The sequence below is a fragment of the Tauraco erythrolophus genome, chromosome 1 (genome assembly GCF_009769465.1).
Source record: "Tauraco erythrolophus isolate bTauEry1 chromosome 1, bTauEry1.pri, whole genome shotgun sequence".
NCBI lineage: Eukaryota > Metazoa > Chordata > Aves > Musophagiformes > Musophagidae > Tauraco > Tauraco erythrolophus.
Genome location: NC_141465.1, coordinates 105,861,567 through 105,881,353, shown reverse-complemented (window position 1 = coordinate 105,881,353; position 19,787 = coordinate 105,861,567).

The following is a 19,787-nucleotide window of genomic DNA, read 5'->3' as shown; positions in this document are numbered from 1 at the left end:
GACGGGAGTCCGGTCTGATGGGCAGCTTCTGCCACCTGGACCTTCCCCCCCCACACTTCAAACCATAACATCTCCTGCAAAGATGAGGAACTGTTGCCCTGGATATCCTGCTACAGCAAATAATTTCTTGTAAGCAACTCATTGCACTGGGCAAACACAGCCTCTTCCCAAGAGGCCGCTGGGCTGCCAGTGTACAAGCTGGAATGCCTGACTTCCTCCATTGCCTGGGTGCCAGGCTCTGGTGCAGGTTTTGATGCCTCTGGGGAGCCCTGTTTCCCACTTTTTCAGTCCCTTCTTTCCCAATGTCTCTCCAGTCCCTGTTGGGAGGACTGGCCTCCTCCACTGGAACCAGTGCTCAGCGGTGCTGGGAGCCCTCAGAGCCACAGCGGGCACATGTGGCCACCATGCTCCTGCAGAGAGGTAAGGGTGCTGCTGGTGCTGCATGCCATGCCCTAATGCACCAGGCAGGCACACAGCACTAACAGCACTGTCTCCCACAGGTCAAAAAGGAGAAATTTGAGGGGTTTGAAAAGGGTGCTGCTTACAACAGGTTGCACCCGTGCGCTTGTGTGTCTCTGGACCTGTAAACCACTGGAAAAGTAAAAGCTACCACGAGGAGTTCAACAAAACATTGTGCTTGCAAGGGCCAGGGCTAGAAGGGGCTCCTCCTTCCCCTAAAGCATTCCTCCATCACTAAGGAGACAAAGAGCCAAGACCTTCCCTTTCGCTCCTAAAGGACTCAGGCCACAGGCAGCCCTTGTCTAGAGAACTGAATATCCAAATGTCACCATGCAGTGGAAAATAAAGCCACAAGTTAGCTCGATTTACTCGCAGGATACCTGTTTGTGGGAGAAGAAGGACATTCACCTTGCCTCTTTGCTCATTGTCGGGAGAGCAGCCACAGCAAGAAGGGTGACAAAAGCTAAATGAGCAGGGAGAAGAGAAGGCAAGAAAGAGTGAGCACAGCGAGAGCTTTAAACAGTATTTCTGTCCAAGTTTCAGTTCTGAGGCGTACCCTCTGTTAAGTGGACGCAACACCAGCGTTTATACCAGAGGTTCGCTGGGCCTCTGATCTAAATGCATTGCACTCTATTTTCTTTATAAATTCGTCTTGCATTATGGCGTATCTGCTTACATTTTAAAACTACCTAAGGAATAAATAATTTGCTCTTTCTGACAGGCATACTGGGAGTTCCAGTCTGTTATCCATTTGCTTTAAATATCAGGCCATAAAACTGTGCTTGTGTTTTTGGCTGACGTTACGGTTAATGATGCACTGTGCCTATTTTCTGGTTATGGAGGAATTCTCACATTATTTCTGGGGCAAGCTAATAATGAATGTTACTTAGAACAAATCTTAAGTTTGTGGTTGACTTGCTGCCAATGTAGGAAATCATGTTAGGACCATTATCTCAATCTATCTCCTCCCTCTCAAGCACAAAGTTTTAATGTTAATTCCAATGCAATTTATATCTAAGTAGGCAGTGCCTATTAGTTGTGCAATATATACTGCACCAACTCCCTTTCCCGGGGAACTACAGGCCGGTCAGTCTCACCTCTGTGCCTGGCAAGATCATGGAGCAGATCCTCCTGGCGACTATGCTAAGGCACATGGAAAACAAGGAGGTGATTGGTGACAGCCAACATGGCTTCACTAGGGGCAAATCCTGCCTGACTAATTTGGTGACCTTCTATGATGAGGTTACAGCCTTGACGGATAGGGGAAGAAAAACTGATGTCATCTACCTGGACTTATCCAAAGCATTTGATACTGTCCCACACTACATCCTTGTCTCTAAACTGGAGAGACATGCATTTGACAGATGGACCACTCGGTGGATAAGGAATTGGCTGGATGGTCGCACTCAAAGAGTTGTGGTCAACGGTTCAATGTCCAAGTGGAGACCAGTGACGAGCGGTGTTCCTCAGGGGTCAGTACTGGGACCAGTGCTATTTAATATCTTCACTGGCGACATGGACAGTGGGATCGAGTGCACCCTCATCAAGTTTGCAGATGACACCAAGTTGTGTGGTGTTGTGGACACGCTAGAGGGAAGAGACGCCATCCAGAGAGACCTTGACAGGCTGGAGAGGTGGGCCTGTGAGAACCTCATGAAGTTCAACAAGGCCAAGTGCAAGGTCCTGCACATGGGTCGGGGCAATCCCAAGCACAAGTACAGGCTCGGTGGAGAACGGATTGAGAGCAGCCCTGAGGAAAAGGACTTGGGAGTACTGGTGGATGAGAAGCTCAACATGAGCCGGCAATGTGCACTGGCAGCCCAGAAAGCCAACCGTATCCTGGGCTTTATCCAAAGAAGCGTGGCCAGCAGGTCAAGGGAGGTGATTCTGCCCTTCTACTCTGCTCTCGTGAGACCCCACCTGGAATGCTGTGTTCAGCTCTGGAGTCCCCAACACAAGAAGGACATGATGCTGCTGGAGCAGGTCCAAAGGAGGGCCACGAAAATGATCCAAGGACTGGAGCACCTCTGCTATGAAGACAGGCTGAGAGAGTTGGGGCTGTTCAGCCTGGAGAAGAGAAGGCTCGGAGGTGATCTTATTGCAGCCTTCCAGTACTTAAAGGGGGCCTACAGGAAAGCTGGAGAGGGACTTTTTACAAGGGCATGTAGTGATAGGACAAGGGGCAATGGCTTTAAACTGAAAGAGGATAGCTTTAGATTAGATCTAAGGAAGAAATTTTTCACTGTGAGGGTGGTGAGGCACTGGAACAGGTTGCCCACAGAAGTTGTAGATGCCCCACCCCTGGAAGTGTTCAAAGCCAGGTTGGATGAGGCTTTGAGCAACCTCGTCCAGTGGAGGGTGTCCCTGCCTGTGGCAGGAGGGTTGGAACTAGACGACCTTTAAGGTCTCTTCCAACCCTAACATTCTACGATTCTATGATTAACAGTGTCGACATAACATTTGTACTGAAGGAACCACCTTGGCACCTTACCTTCCAAGAGGTTTTTTAAGGCATCACCTTATTTCTTATGTTCAGCTCTTCACTCTTCTCTGCTTTGCAAAATTTCCTGCAGCAATTCTCATCAAATGAACTTGCCTTAAATGTGACCCTTTGAAAAGATTTAATTGCACTTTTTAGCCCCAGAACAAAGACAGAAACAACGTACCATCGCATAGGTCATACCTGTCAAACTGCGAACACATCAGTAGAGCAAAGCAGAGCAGCTAGCTTTCAAATATTCGCTTACATATGTGTTTATATGAAAGAGACTTCAGGAACAACAAAACACATCTGGAATCGGAGTTGTTGCAATTAGGGTCTTGTTCACACTAATGCTCGGGATAGCATGAAAAAAACACTCTAACTGACTGCGTTCAAGCTCTGTTAGGTGGTTGCGTTCACATTTGGGATCCAACCCGCCAGGGCCTTCAGAGCTTTGTTCTTCTCTGATGTGGTTACCAAACAGTGGAACATTTCTAGCGTGACCAAAACTTAGTCATGCCTCAGTAACTTAACTCAGATTCCACATCTACAAGCCTGAAAGCAGTTTGAGGGGCACAACTTTATCCATGCCATCCATAAAAAGTAATTCAACCCTGTTTTCCTGATCGCCTTGGCAGTTGTGGTGTGCTCACATCACCTACCCTGCTTATGTGCATGGCCCTGTCCAATGGGTCATAAATCCTACGGTTACTGCCATCCAGTTAGGGCATATGGGAATCTCCCTTTAAAGAACCTTCTCTGGTGCTAGCACAGTGGAACTTGTATTCTCCCTACTGTCAGAATGGAGGCTTTCAAACAGCCACGTAATACAAGTAACGGGGCAAAAACTGCTATCTACTTTTACGATGGAATGTGATCGGTGTGTGAAAGGTCCGTATGATGCGGTGACGACAGCAGAAGGAGACGGGATTGAGTGACTCAAGCTTTCCTTCCAGGCCCCCGTTACCATGAGGGCTCCCAGGGGCTCTTCCCCTGCTATAAGATAGCGCAGTTCTTTCCACTGACGTGGAGTTATGTCCAGCTCCATGAAAACTGAGCTCGTTCCTTGATTTGCTCCTCTCTGAATATCAGGTGAGTTATGGCGGGGGTAAAAAAAAGGAATTTCCTCTCCCCACCATCTCACCGCCCAAAAGCCAGTGGCAAAATTCAAATCCTGAAAGCAGCTTCTTGATGACTTATGGTGACAAGACCCCAAAAGAAAAAGACAAACAGTAAGAAAGCAGAATATCTGTCTGAATATGATCCAAAGATTTTTCTTTCTACACTACCTACACTTTTCCCTTTCTCTAACCTAGGTCCAGGTTTCCTTCGTAACTACAAAGGGTATGCTACTTACTGGGATTTGAAACAACCTTTTTCTGTACTTAGAAAACAGAGTAGGTCAAGAAGTAATAGACTTAAGTGAGATTCTTCTCGGCATCACAGCACCTTCTCAGCTAGCAGACCTTTTCCATAACTGGCCTTGGAGCCTCTTTATGTTTACTACTGGAAGGTGACTTGATTTTTAAAACCCTAGTCCTATACAGCCAAAGAAAATAAAAGGCTGAAGCAGATTCGAACGTGTTAATGAAACATTGCGTTATCACATGCAGAATCATGCATTACAGGAGCGTCCGTGAGGTCACAGCCTGAGAGTGGCACAGTTCTGCCACTACAAAGCCAGGTTTTCTTGATACAGCAGTTGGCATAAAAGAAGGCAAAAATAAATAAATAAATAAAGCCTTGCAGTCTTATTTGACAATTTCAGGCTGAGTTTTGAAAAAGCGACCACTGGTTTTGAAAAGTGTATGTGTCTGTGGGAAGTGTGGTATGGAGAGGGCTGAGTGTTTTTCTGGACGAGCACAACAGAAAGAGGTCTTGAGAAACAGAAGATGTGATCCCACACTGGATTAAGCAGAGCAATATTCACACACAGAAAGTGTTGGAAGGATGAACTGTGAAGAGAGAGAATTTAGTAAGTTACAATAAAATTCTCTCCAACATTAACTACTTAAAGGCTAGTGGTACACAATCTTTCCATTTGCTACAACAAATCTGTACGACTTCCACATCCAAGAGGAACAGACTTCAAAGTAGGAGATGTCCACAACTGGTCGGAGTAATTTTAGCATTTTTTTAAAAAATCCGTGCATGGGATAGGTACCATTAAAGTTCTAATCAATCCCTTGGAGAGCACATTTTTCTGGAGCATAAAACATTTTTGTGTGTGTGGCACGCAAGCACCCAACCCACATTTTTTTCCATGAAGTGCATGTTGTCTGGGAGTATTCTCTCAAGATGTCTAGCATTGCAGAGACAGGCTGTACCAGAAATCCCCTCTGTCTCAGCACCCTGATCCAGCTTCATGCCTCCCATCCTCCCTTACTGTGTTTCTCCAGCTCTTCATGCTCTTGTGCCTTTATCTCGTTAGCCAACTTGCTCTATCTGCCCACGGAATTCTCCGCCTGATGAAAACCTCCTGCGCGTGGCTTTTCCTGGTCTCAGCGCTTGTCTGCTTTCAGACATGTAGACATAATATGGTCTGAGAAGATCAATTTCTTCTTTGAGGTCCAGTCTTATCTCCCAGACAGTGGTTTACGCAGTGGGTTCCCTGGGGAATTTTCCTCTTTGCACATGGAGCCGTTCCCTTGGCCAAAAGCTAATGAATGTGGCACGTCTCCAGACTGTGCCATGAAGACAGGCAAGAAGGATGCACACCCAGGCAGGCTTCTCGTGCGCTCAGACACCTACTCTGAAGCATGGAGAGAGGCTTTTTTGCTGGTGCAGCTCCCTTCCCAAATAGGTGGAACATCCTAGCTTCTCAGTGAGGACCTTATGTAGACGGTTTGGCTTTTTCCCCTTGCCCTTGATATTCAGTGTCTTCAAGGTGGACTGAGGCGTTTCATAGCTGAAGTCCAAGGCTCTGTACTTCTTCCCCATCGGCACCATCCTGCCGCCACCAGATCTTCAGAGCTGCTCCTGTTGTGGATGGCATTAATGACCCGTTGACTGCAGTACCGGAAACATCAACAATGAGTTCCCTCATCTCAGAGGAGGGGAAGCAGGGAGGAGGTACAGCACTTTGGCCTAACTCAGGGTGGCTTGCTCAATTCTTCAAAGACATCAACCCTTTTGTCCAAATTCCCCATGCATTTTGGGGGCTCCAGGGTGTAGCTTGGATTCCAGTTGCTCATGGCTCTTTCCCCCACGCCATGGAAGAATGGTCCTTTCAGTAACTCTGGGGAAGCCAGTGCCCTGTTTTATAGAGAGCAGCATGAGTTGGAAAGTTTGGGCCAGAGGCAGACTTCTTCCAATTGGAAACATCCACATCTGGGATTTGATTAAGGGTCATTTCTTGCTATTAGCCACCCATGGCTGTACTGACATGGGCTGGGAGATGAGCTGGCTGCCCTGCCAGGCCCCAGGGCTGTGGGCACAGCTCACAGGGCAGCATAACAGCTCAGCAGTGGTTTCTGTGTGGATCTGGGGGCTGCTGGTGTGGGGTTGTCCCACTGAGAACTGAATGGAATAGCTGGAGCCATCAGCTGCCCAATCAGGGACCTTCAGGGCATGGAATCCAAAGCTCCCAGCTGCCAGCTGTATTACTTTATCTTGCCTGTTTACACATGCCCCAAGCACAATAACTGCTTTTCCTTCTGCACCCTCAGCTGCCGCCCAGCACAAGATCAACAGTCCTCCCTTCTTGATGCAGAGCTACATGGTGGCATGGAGTCTCCCCACTCCCCTCCCCAGGTCAGCTCGCCCTCCTTGGGCGTAGACATGGCACCCACGGTGCAGCCCCCCAACTGTGAGAGCAATGACCTAATCTGGGGCTTCTTCCTTCTGCTACCTGCCCCAGCAAGCCCCATAAATAACCCCTAAACCTCGAATTACCAGCACCCTCTCTCTTTCCAGATAATGTGCCTGTTTCCTCAAGAGTTCAGCTGAAGAGATAATCTTTTCCCAGTTTTCCTCTAGAGGGACTCTTACCTTGATTTTAGTTTTATTAGCTCTGATTAAGACGCATTTAAGTATAAAGAAGCCTCACTAAGACCAAGCTGCTAACCCTGCAGAGATAGTGGCACGTAACTGTCCCTGCCACAGGCTGTCATAAAACCCAGGGGGCTGTGAGAGGAATCAAGACAGGACCACTGCAGTGCAACTACTGAGTTTTACTGAACCATACAAAGCAAATATACTAGTGCGTTTAGTCTTAAATGTAATTAAATGTTTCAGTAGCAAATTAAGTGAAGAAAACAAATCAACCACATGTTTTCAGATACTGGGTACATAAATATTAAATCATTATAAAAGGCATATGAAGGGGAAAATGCAAACATTATGCAGATTTTAATTTCCTCAATTATTCCTAATTCCCCCTGAGCCCTACATTCATTCCCAGTGATTGCAGACAGACTAATCACTCAAAGCAGGACACCATTTAATAAGACGCAGCAGCTGAAACATGGAGTTTGTCACTGGCCCAGTGTTGGCACTGTCAACACGGTGGCACCATTGTCTCAATCAAGATCGTTGGCCGCAGGGGACTGTTTTTTGCAACTCGTGCATCTGCAGGTACGTAGGTGATGTGCATTTCACACTGCTCTGCAGTCTATCCGGGAAGATCTATCCATCAACATCTGCCTTCTAAAGCCTACGGAGATCTATTTATGTAACTCCCTCTCTGGAGGAAAGGTGCTGGGAAAGCAGCCAACAATAAATGGAGTGGGTGTGGGAAAATGAAAAATAAGCAAGCAGAAATACTACATAAAAGAATGACCATATGATTTAAGCCACAAGCTATACAAGTCACAGCTATAAAGTTGTGTCTGATAACAGATCCAGCAGAGTAGGTGTGTAGAGCCAGAAGCTCCGCGGAGAGGGTCCCAGTGGGGGGTCAGGTGTGGAGAATGGATGCGGGCTCAGAGACCTCCGACAAACACAAAATAAGGCCGAGCGAGCCCGGCGGTGGCTCCTGCCTTTTCCCAGCCAGCCGCAGACCCACTTTGCGCATCCACAGGCAACATCCTACAGCTGACACCTGCCATGGCATCCATTTGCTGGCCACAATATGGGAACAGAAAACAAACACAACTCAAATCTATACACTGCTCTACTTTGAAGGTTGAGGGCTGATACCGAGTAGACTGAGATGTTGACTCTGGATCAGAGTAACCATGCACGCTCTTCTGCCTTGTTCACTGTCTTCTTAAGGCCACTCTAGTGATCTCCAAAGAGACCGTCCAAGCAGACAAAGAGAAAACCGAATGTATAACTCCTCTCTCATTCAGTATCACGTACTGCACAGGCTGGGACAGAATTTAGTGGGCAACAACTGTATTTCAAAAAGGAGATTGAGATTTTTGCTCTTCCATTTAATCTTTAGTGCAAGGGCTCCAAAGTAGCCTGCTGTCCTAGCACACATCACTGGGACACAGGTGCACAGCCCCGCTAACTTCCTGGTGTACAGCACCCAGAGCCTTTCAGAGGGTGGGAAACGCTCACAGAAGCCGAAGCAGGAATCAAGGCAGAGCATAGCAAGAACATCTGAAATGGGTGGTGTAGTCAGTCACTTTGGAAAAGGGGAGTTGGTTGTCCCTTCTTAACCTGCACCCGGATGAAACCATGTGGATTAGCTGATCAGCCCACTTTTAAATCAGGCACCTTAATTAATTAGTTCCAGCATGGCAGTCCTCTAGCCTGGTGGTGAGAGGTACTCCAGGGATGGCAGCAGTCACTCACCAGTGGAGCGGTCAGTTGCTTCAAAGGAGAAGGCACTTTTTTTACTCAAGACAAGGAGCTGAGATACTGTTAAAATCCCACCTTAGATAGCTACTGCAGGATGAGAGGTGTTGACCCAGGAGTGCCCGTTTCCCTCTGCTGACTGCAAAGAGACCTCAGATTTGGATGCTACAACTGGTCAAGATGAACCCCACATCTTCAGAGCACTGCCCCAAACTGCTCATATGGTGGCACAAAGTCCTGTCTCTCACATAAGACATCTCTTTATCATTTCACACCATATTACAAAATAGACCCCTAACCTTGCCTTATCCTTCAGCCCACAGAACTGAATCAGAATTGAAAAAGTCTCTCCAAAATTCCACCTCGACCTGTCACCCAGCTTGGATAGGCATCTCTGCAGAGAGTCTCCTCCAGCTCAGCAGTGGTGCTGGAGGTGAGAACAAGGTGGGAAGATTGCAGCCTATATCCTAGCACATTTGGTAAGAAAATGTGAAAAGGATGAAACAGGAAACATTCTGTTTGTGCCTGTTTGTGCCCATGGGCACAGTGTGTATGAGCAAGTCATTTATCCTCCTTGAAATTCCTGTGGCAACTAGCAACCAGATAGTTTGACAGATTACAACAAAATAAGGACGGGGCTGATCGGACTCAAGGGCACTGTCATATGTATGGCACAGTTCTGTGCTGTCTGCAGAGTGATACCACCTTCAAAAGGAATGAAAAAAAACTGAGGAAACAGCTCACAGAACTGAGAAAAAGGGTGACAGACCAAATGACCAATGCCACTTTACAAAGGCCATTTCTTTTCCTGCCACCCCCACAAATGAGCTCTAAAACTGATGGGAGCAATAGCAGCAATTTCTAAAGCAGGCAGTTCTGCCCCTTGTGACGACGGATAGAAGAATGGAAGTCCGAGATTGATGCAACCATTATATATGATTGTCAAATCAATACTTCCCAGTGTATTTTGTGCAAGCCATTTTTTTTTCCTTTCATATGTCCTCTTTCTTGCCAGCAAAGAAGACTTCTTATTTGCAGGATTAAGTGCAATTCTTGCTGGATACTTTTTCAGCAGGAAATGGAATTTTTAGTTGTAGTCGTTCAGTTCTATTTTTCCTCTAAAAGCGATTGTTTCCCAGCAGAAATATCAACTTTTCATTAAAAAAAAAGTAATCCTTAAAACCAAAGTGTTTTAGTGTTTTTGGTCCAAAACCAGCCCAAATTCAGTGTAGTTTGAATATTATCCTCTTTGAGTTGGTATACCCTATTTCAAGCTACTTCTTCCCCAGTGTAGGGTGACTGTCTACGCAGGGAGGCATCAAGGTACCCTGGGGGATGTGGCATAGCGAGGATGCCTGACCTCTAGTAGAAAAGTAACACATCATAGCTTCAGCACTATATCTTTAATGGGACTGTAATTCTCAGGAGGCACCAACATGCTCTAGCATCATAGAATGATAGAATGGTTTGGATTGGAAGAGACCTTAAAGATCATCTAGTTCCAACTCCCCTGCCATAGACAAAGCCTCATTCAACCTGGCATTGAACACTTCCAGGGATGGGGAATCCACAACTTCTCTGGGCAATCTATGATGCAAACCAAAGCTGTCATTTGCAGCTGAAGATAGCCACATTTTTATTTTTCACACCTAGTGATGTCCTCCAGAGGGGAATATGATGCAGGTGGAGGAGGGAAAAAATAATCAACCCTCTACCAGCCACACAGCAAGGACACGTCTGCCCTGTGTAATGCAGTGCAAAAGCTGAGTTTGTCCTGACAGTGTCCCCAGCAGCACAGGCTTATCTAAGGTAATCTGTGGTGGGGCAGAGGAGGAGAAGGAAACACATCTGCTCACTGGGGAGATCATGCCAGGCCCCCTCTGGAGGCTTGGAGTGGAAGACAGATAGGAAGCATGTGCTTGTTTGAGGGAGGCTGCAACGAGATGCCTCACACAGTGAAGATGTGGTCACGGCGGGCAACCCCCAGGACAAGTCATGAGCCTTCTCCCCATTGGCAGGGCTGCTTTTCCCATCCTCTCTGTACTCCTGCATGCATCCAGCTCTCCCAGTGAAAACCTCTGTCACCCAGTTGGGATTTTCACATAGACCATCACTGAAATCCCAACGCACAGCTCAGCTCAAAGGTAAAAGCCTGCATACCACTCGCTGCTCATCAGAGGCTGCAAACACACCTTGCCAAGGCAAGATGCAGAAAACTGGGATTACTTCTGGCTCGAGGTCCGGCACATGGCAGCAGAGAGTCTCATCTTTCTGATGAAAGATCTCATTTCATCATTTCATTTCTTAGGGAGAATCTCCACCCCTTGCTAAATGCAATAGGAGAAACAGTGACTGAGGATGAAGAAAAGGCTGAGGAACTCAATGCCTTCTTTGCTTCAGTCTATAATGGTCAGACCAACTCAATGGATGATATGCCTTTAGAACCAAATGGTGGAGATGGAGAGCTTTATCAAGGTTTCTTTCAAGAGGAAATGGTAAGTGAACTGCTGCACAGCTTAAATGTGCAGAAGTCTATGGGGCTGGATGAGATCCACCCAAGAGTTCTGAGGGAGCTGGCAGAAGTGCTTACCAAGCCACTTTCCATCATTTACCAACAATCCTGGCTAACAGGGGAGGTACCAGCTGACTGGAGGTTGGCAAACGTGACGCCAATCTACAAGAAAGGTAAGAGGGAAGACCCAGGGAACTACAGGCGGCCTGTCAGTCTGACTTCAGTGCCAGGTAAACTCACGGAGCAGATCATCCTTAGTGTCATCATGTGTCACGTACAAGACAGCCAGATGATGAGGCCCAGTCAACATGGATTTATGAAGGGCAAGTCTTGTTTGACCAACCTGATCTCCTTCTATGATAAAATGACCCATTTAGTGGATGAGGGTAGAACTGTGGATGTTGTTTACCTCTATTTTAGCAAAGCCTTTGACACTGTTTCCCATAACATTCTTCTGCAGAAGCTGGCTGCCTATGGCTTGGACGGGTGCATGCTTTGCTGGATCAAAAATTGGCTGGACAGCCGGACCCAGAGAGTGGTGGTGAATGGAGTTAAATCTAGCTGGCGACCGGTCACCAGTGGTGTCCCGCAGGGCTCAGTGTTGGGGCCTGTTCTCTTTAACATCTTTATCAATGATCTGGATGAGGGGATCGAGTGCACCCTCAGTAAGTTCGCAGATGACACTAAATTGGGAGGTAGTGTTGATCTGCCTGAGGGTTGGGAGGCTCTACAGAGGGACCTGAACAGGCTAGATCGATGGGCCAAGGCCAACTGTATGAAATTCAACAAGACCAAGTGCCGGGTCCTGCACTTGGGCCACACAACCCCCTGCAGCGTTACAGGCTTGGAGAAGTGTGGCTGGAAAGCTGCACAGCAGAGAAGGACGTGGGGGTGCTGGTCGACAGCCGATTGAACATGAGCCAGCAGTGTGCCCAAGCAGCCAAGAAAGCCAATGGAATCCTGCCATGTATCAAAAATAATGTGGCCAGCAGGAGCAGGGAAGTGATTGTCCCCCTGTACTCAGCACTGGTGAGGCCACACCTGGAGTACTGTGTCCAGTTTTGGGCCCCTCACTTCAAGAAGGACGTTGAGGTGCTGGAGCAGGTTCAGAGAAGGGCAACAAAACTAGTGAAGGGTTTAGAGAACTTGTCCTATGAGGAGCGGCTGAGGGAGCTGGGACTGTTTAGTCTGGAGAAGAGGAGGCTCAGGGGGGACCTTATCGCTCTCTACAATCACCTGAAAAGGAAGTTGTAGGGAGATGGGAGTCAGTCTCTTCTCCCACTTTATGAATGACAGGACGAGAAGGAATGGCCTCAAGTTGTGCCAGGGGAAATTTAGGTTAGATACCAGGAAGAATTTCTTTACAGAGAGGGTTGTGAAATATTGGAACAGGCTGCCCAGGGAGGTGATGGAGTCCCCATTCCTGGAGGTGTTTAAAAACAGTGTAGATTTGGTGTTGAGCAATATGGTTTAGGGACCCTGACAGTGCAGAGTGAATGGTTGGACTCAATGATCTTGAAGGTCTCTTCCAACCAGACAATTCTATGATTCTATGATTCCCATGTCAGATGTCACGTCAAGCCTCTAAACTCTCCTTTTGGAGTTTTCCTTTCAAAAAAAACACATACAGTTTGTAGGAGGTAGGAAGCTGCAGACTACTGGCTGGTTTGATGTGTGTGTATTTTTAAAAAAAATGAATGAAAAATGCTCTGGATGGATATGACTTAACAATATGTAAGTCTGAGGCAGTAGATGGTTAGAAAGCTGTATTCAGCGTGTGCACAGATGTAATTCACTGTAAGGAATATGTGACACCACACAGCAGTTCAAAGTAGCAGGCTGGTACTAATTACTATGCTTTTAATGACTTCATCCATCAAACCATAGCACGTTCTATAATTATACAGCACTGCCATATGACAACCAAATGCCCAGCCGCTGTTTCACAGAAGATGGTTACACAGCAAAATCCTCTGTTGATTACAAGCAGAAAACTTGGAAAACAACTGCATTTCAACTCTTATGAGCCTTCAAAATTACTTTATTTTTACCTTTTTGCCAGGAGAAAAGGTAAAACATTGAGGGCTTGGGAGGATGGAGCTTGCACATAGATAAGGCCAGGAGGCAGTAGTGGGATTTGCCACTTCTCATACAGATCTGGGATGTCTACAGCCCGTGACTCGGACCACTTAAGGACACCATGGAGACGTGTCTTGGCCTAACAGACCCGTGCTTCTCCACAAGAACAGTTTGGTGGTGGGAACAGCATCAAAATTCAGCCAGGAGAACTGTCTCAGGGACAAGGAGTGGCCTCAGCATCTTCAGTGAGTGCAGTAGAGAGGAGGAGGAAGTTTGTCTATGAGACATCCTGAACTTCCCCGCAATTTTTTCAGAGCCTTCCCAGGGTCTGGGAGCTGTCACTGCTCACATCACCTCCATCTGCACCAGCAAGGCCCATGTCCTGGGTTGTTCCCTCTCTAAGATGAGCATGCTTACCACATCCACCATCAACAGCTACCCTCCTCCCCAGCAAAACAGCACACTCCAGTGCACACTCTTCTCCCTCAGGGGAGAGGGCGTGAGATCAAACTCTGCAACAGATGTTATTCACGCTGCTGCGTGAGCTACACAAAGATGCTTTGGTGCAAGAGCAGAGGAAGGCAGGGGTCTAGCCCCAGTTTTCTGCAGCCTTTTCTTCATTCCCTCCAGAGATCCACTCCCTCCATCACTTCCGTCCACACAGTGACACCCTGCTCAGTGGCACAGCATAGATGGAAGTAAGTACAGCTCATCCACTCATCATTTGTGCAATTCTGACATCACCCATTTCCTGTACCCATCAAAAAAGGTGAGTTTCCCACGTTTCCACTTACTATTTCACTACTGCTTTTCTTCCAGAATGGCTATGGAAGGTGTTATACAGGAATCTGAGCGATAAAACCACAGATAATACAGAATATCTCAGGACAAACTACGTATTCCCAAGCCAATAAACCGTGAAGCTAACGTTGTGCAGATATCCTGAGACAGACACCTGCAAGCCCTAGAGCTGAGTGCTGGCTGGCTGAGCAACGCTGCGGTGGGTCCGGATGCACTGACCTCTCCTGTCTTCAGTCCATCACAACGAAGCAGAGGGGTTGTTCTCACCTTATAGACTTAGCTTGTGCATCAGAATCGGAGGGCTAATCTCCCTAGATTTTCTCTGTAGAGCTGAATGAGTGAAACACTGAATAGATGAGTCAACTACCTCTTCTATGCATCACTACGCCATTGACTATGCCTGTGTGAGTGCTTGTTTGCAAGATGCACTGGCACAGGGATGTAAAGTATCATGTTTATTATACAGCATCAGAAAACCACAAGTTTAGGAAAAAAAGTGGTCAGGAATAGACCAGAATGCATCAAATGGGTTCGTATATCTCAACTCAGCAGAAAACTACTGAACTTCAATAATCAGGTCTTGTCCCTCATTTGGGAGACATGTAACTTCTGGGAAGGGCGCAACGCCAGGGAAGTTGAACAGAAAGCATACAAAAATGCAGCTATCTTGCAAGATACCATAGTCTTCAGTGTAACATATGCCACATATCAGCAGTCTTCAGGTATGACACTAGTTCAAGGAATTTTATCAATCGATTGCCAGCTTTACCAATCCATGAGTTTTTGCACAGATATTGATGGCGTTTCAGCAACTTGACTCAGAGACTTGCACTGCTGATTCAGAGATGCAAGTTACTCATCATACTACAGAAGAAAACAAATGGTTGTAACAGTCTAAAACAGTGCTTTATTCCAGGAAATACAGGAAAAAATATTTGGTTTTAAAAATGGACAAAATGTACAGTGCTTGTTCCTGTTAGAACTTCCTAAATCTTTAGAGTATTTCACAATTGAATTATTGGCATAACACTTGCAGTTCGTAAGTATGAAAATAAAAATTTGAAGTGCCTTTATTCTAGTAGTACATAGTCAGTGTTTACCTCTTTTTTTTTTTTTGCAAGATTAATATAACTGCTGAGAAAGACCTACATGAAACAATTCTACTTCAGCGTTTTTTACATTTTTGCTGAGTGAGACAAGGTCTAAAACTCACCTTGGTGGCATTTCTACATCAGTCTGTAACGTAAAGCCTTCAGGTTGCTATGGTCAGATTTTTCTTTCCTGTCTCCATGTGGCCACTGACAGCACTAACTACAGAGCCTCTCGGAGCACCTTGGCCACACTGACCACACCCTGCTTCATTGCCATGTCTCCTCTTGTCTTCTGGCCGTCTGGAGCTTCATCAGGGTGGTTGCACCTCCCAGGGCCTCCTCTTCTCCTTCTGATTGCCAGATATTTTCTGTGGCCGTGGGGCACACAGGTTGCTGGAGCTCAGTCACCAAAAATGCCTTGTACTGCTCGGGTTGGTCTGCAGAGCCTAGGGCCACTGTGTGCTGTGCTTATGGCTCTTCTGGTTAAAACCTATGGTTCGATATGACATGGGGCAGCACAGGAATCTCCTAAAGCTCCTGAAAAGGTTTGATAGTGAAATACCTTCTCAAAAATTCTTCTTTCTTTTTCCCAGAGTTTTTTTGCTCTCCCCCCCCATCCCCCAATCCATGCCCTACATAGAAGAACCTGGGACTTCTCAATCCCCATCATTTGCTGGGCTGTCAAGCAGCCCTTTATTTATACCGGTCAATGCCTACCTCTAGCAACTTCTCACCCTCACACCCACCGAGCTCCCTTGTGCAGGATTTTGTCAGAAGTTTAAATGACTGAAGTCATCATGTCTTGCCTCATATGCACCATCCTGTTGATGTCACAGAGAAGATCAATATATATAAGCTCAGGAAGAACCGTTTGTACCTAAAGGAGTCCGCGTGGTTAACCACGGAGACCTGTTTCTCCACAGGAACAAAGAGTTGCTGTCTCACACCAGGCCACCAGCCACCACAGCAAGATGACACACTGTCATCCCAGACAGCACAGCCCTGGCCGTGGCGGCTCTAAAAAGGAGGAAAATTACCCTTGCAGTATAGAACGGGTATACCCTTGCAGTATTGAGCAGACTTTGGCCTCTTCAGAGATCTCCTCGCTAGAGTACAATGGGACGAGGCCCTGGAGGGAAGAGGGGCCCAAGAAAGCTGGTTAATATTCAAGGATCACCTCCTCCAAGCTCAGGAGCGGTGCATCCCAACAAAGAGAAAGTCAGGTAGGAACACCAGGAGGCCTGCATGGATGAACAAGGAGCTCCTGGACCAACTCGGACACAAAAAGAAAGCCTATAGGGGGTGGAAGCAAGGACAGGTAGCCTGGGAAGAGAGCAATTGTCTGAGCAACCAGAGATCAGGTTAGGAAAGTTAAAGCCCTGACAGAGTTAAATCTGGCCAGGGACATCAAGGGCAACAAGAAAGGCTTCTATAAATAGGTCAGTGATAAAAAGAGATCTAGGGAAAACATAGGCCCTCTCCAGAAGGAAACGGGGGACCTGGCTACCTGGGATATGGAGAAGGCTGAGATTCTCAATGACTTCTTTGACTCAGTCTTCACTGGCAAGAGCTCCAGCTGCACAGCCCAAGTCACAGAAGGCAAAGGTAGAGACTGTGAGAATGAAGAGCCACCCACTGTAGGAGAAAATCAGGTCTGAGACCATCTTAAGAACCTGAAGGTGGACAAGTCCATGGGACAGACGAGGTGCATCCGCGGGTCCTGAGGGAACTGGCTGATGAAGTTGCTAAGCCACTATCCATCATATTTCGGAAGTCGTGGCAATCTGGTGAAGTTCCCAACGACTGGAAAAGGGGAAACATAGCCCCCATCTTTAAAAAGGGGAAAAAAGAAGACCCAGGGAATTACAGGCCAGTCAGTCTCACCTCTGTGCCCGGCAAGATCATGGAGCAGATCCTCCTGGCGACTATGCTAAGGCACATAGAAAATGAGGAGGTGATCGGTGACAGCCAACATGGCTTCACTAGGGGCAAATCCTGCCTGACTAATTTGGTGACCTTCTATGATGAGATCACAGCATTGATGGATAGGGGAAAAGCAACTGATATGGTCTACCTGTACTTATCCAAAGCATTTGATACTGTCCCACACAACATCCTTGTCTCTAAACTGGAAAGACATGGTTTTGATGGATGGACCACTCAGTGGATAAGGAATTGGCTGGATGGTCGCTCTCAAAGAGTTGTGGTCAACGGTTCAATGTCCATATGGAGGCTTGTGACGAGTGGTGTTCCTCAGGGGTCAGTACTGGGACCAGTGCTGTTTAACATCTTTGTCGGTGACATGGACAGTGGGATCGAGTGCACCCTCAGCAAGTTTGCAGATGACACCAAGTTGTGTGGTGTTGCGGACACGCTGGAGGGAAGCGATGCCATCCAGAGGGACCTTGACAGGCTGGAGAGGTGTGCCTGTGAGAACCTCATGAAGTTCAACAAGGCCAAGTGCAAGGTCCTGCACACGGGTTGGGGCAATCCCATGCACAAGTACAGGCTGGGCGGAGAATGGATTGAGAGCAGCACAGAGGAAAAGGACTTGGGAGTGCTGGTGGATGAGAAGCTCAACATGAGCCAACAATGTGCACTGGCAGCCCAGAAAGCCAACCGTATCCTGGGCTATATCAAAAGAAGTGTGGCCAGCAGGTCGAGGGAAGTGATTCTGCCCCTCTGCTCTGCTCTCGTGAGACCCCACCTGGAATACTGCATTCAGCTCTGGAGTCCCCAACACAAGAAGGACATAGAGCTGCTGGAGTGGGTCCAGAGGAGGGCCACAAAGATGATCCAAGGGCTGGAGCTCCTCTGCTATGAAGACAGGCTGAGAGAGTTGGGGCTGTTCAGCCTGGAGAAGACAAGGCTCCGGGGTGATCTTATAGCAGCTTTCCAGTACCTAAAGGGGGCCTACAGGAAAGCTGGAGAGGGACTTTTTACAAGGGCGTGTAGTGATAGGACAAGGGGCAATGGCTTTAAACTGAAAGAGGGCAGATTTAGATTAGATATAAGGAAGAAATTTTTTATATTGAGGGTGGTGAGGCACTGGAACAGGTTGCCCAGAGAAGTTGTGGATGCCCCATCCCTGGAGGTGTTCAAGGCCAGGTTGGATGAGGCTTTGGGCAACCTGGTGCAGTGGAGGATTTCTCTGCCCATGGTAGGGGCGCTGGAACTAGATGATCTTTGAGGTCCCTTCCAACCCTAACCATTTTATGATTCTATGATTCTATGTATTATGACCTGATGAGACACTGCCAGGTGCCACCAGCTTGCTCCTGCATCACTGCAAAGGTAAAGCCTCTGAGAAGACTGCATCAGTCGCTATTCCCTGACATGAGGAATTTCACACTTGAATTGGATTTTTCTTAGACTTATCCAGCACCTTGTCCCTTTTTGCATTCTGTGTTTGAACACTACCAGGCAGCGCAGGGAAGGATTGCTTTAATACTGAGATTTCTGTTGCCTGTCACCTCACTAGAGCCATGCATTATCTCTGCTGGTTTGCACCAGGCCAGCACAGCCAAGGGTTCATTGCTATGAGGTTTTTGACATAAAAGGAGACTGTTGAGGTTAAGTTTTCCATCAGTCAGCAGTTTGCACTTTGTGTTGTGCCATGGGGGTGGGTTTTTCTGCCTTTAAGGCCTTGCACACTGTTGAAAATGGTATTCCACTGCCATCTCTTGAGCTGACCCTGGCAATAGGCTGTGCTCATGAGCTATCTTCTGCACCACTACAAACCTAGTCCGTGTCCCTCAAAGCTAAGCCTTGCAGGTTGTTCAGCTGCCCCAGGATTTTTGTGTTGTCTCTGCCAATTGCTCATCTACATCCTGCCTTTACCTCAACCAGTGCTCACTGGGCTCATTTCCATCCACTCTCATCTTCTAATAAATAGATGAACAGAAAGAAGAAAGTGTTCACAGAAGGTCCCTCTAGCTAAACATCCATTATTGCTCCCATTCAGAAAAATCCAATTTACATTAAGAGTTTTTCACAGCTTGCTTTGTTGGGTTTGGGTTTTTTTAAATCATTTATCCCAGGGAGCCAGTTCCTCTGTCCACAAGTAAAGCAGCACACAGTGCACCTGAGACCACTGCCCTGCACTGTGGTTTTCTATCTGAAAACAGGAGGCAGGGTTTCAAAGAAGAGACTGCTGCTGGGAAAGCACAAAGACAAAAAAAAAGTGGACTAAAGACAACTGGAAAGAATTACCTCACCCTGCATCCTGCATGTGTCACCCCTCTCCACCCCTCACTCCTTGTTACAGGTTCCACACCAACCTTTTCCTCCTGCTGCCAGCACCAGTGGCTGACTCAGCCGTAGCACTGGTATGTAACCCACTTGCACTTGACCTTTTTTTCCCTACTCCGACAAACAAGCTTCTCCCTAAGAGCCCATGAGGACACACAACGTTAGGCACGTTTCTCAGCTCCCAGCACCTTCCCAAGGCAACCACAAACACCAGCTGCCCAGGTTCACAGTGGGCAAAACGGTCAAAAGAGCCTAAAAATGGTGGAGCAAGTTGGAAACCAATGAACTGGACCAGGGAGGTAAAAGATGACTCACTAGTCAAACTGGATATTGCTTTTTTTGCCTTTCAAAAAAAGACCAGTGAAAG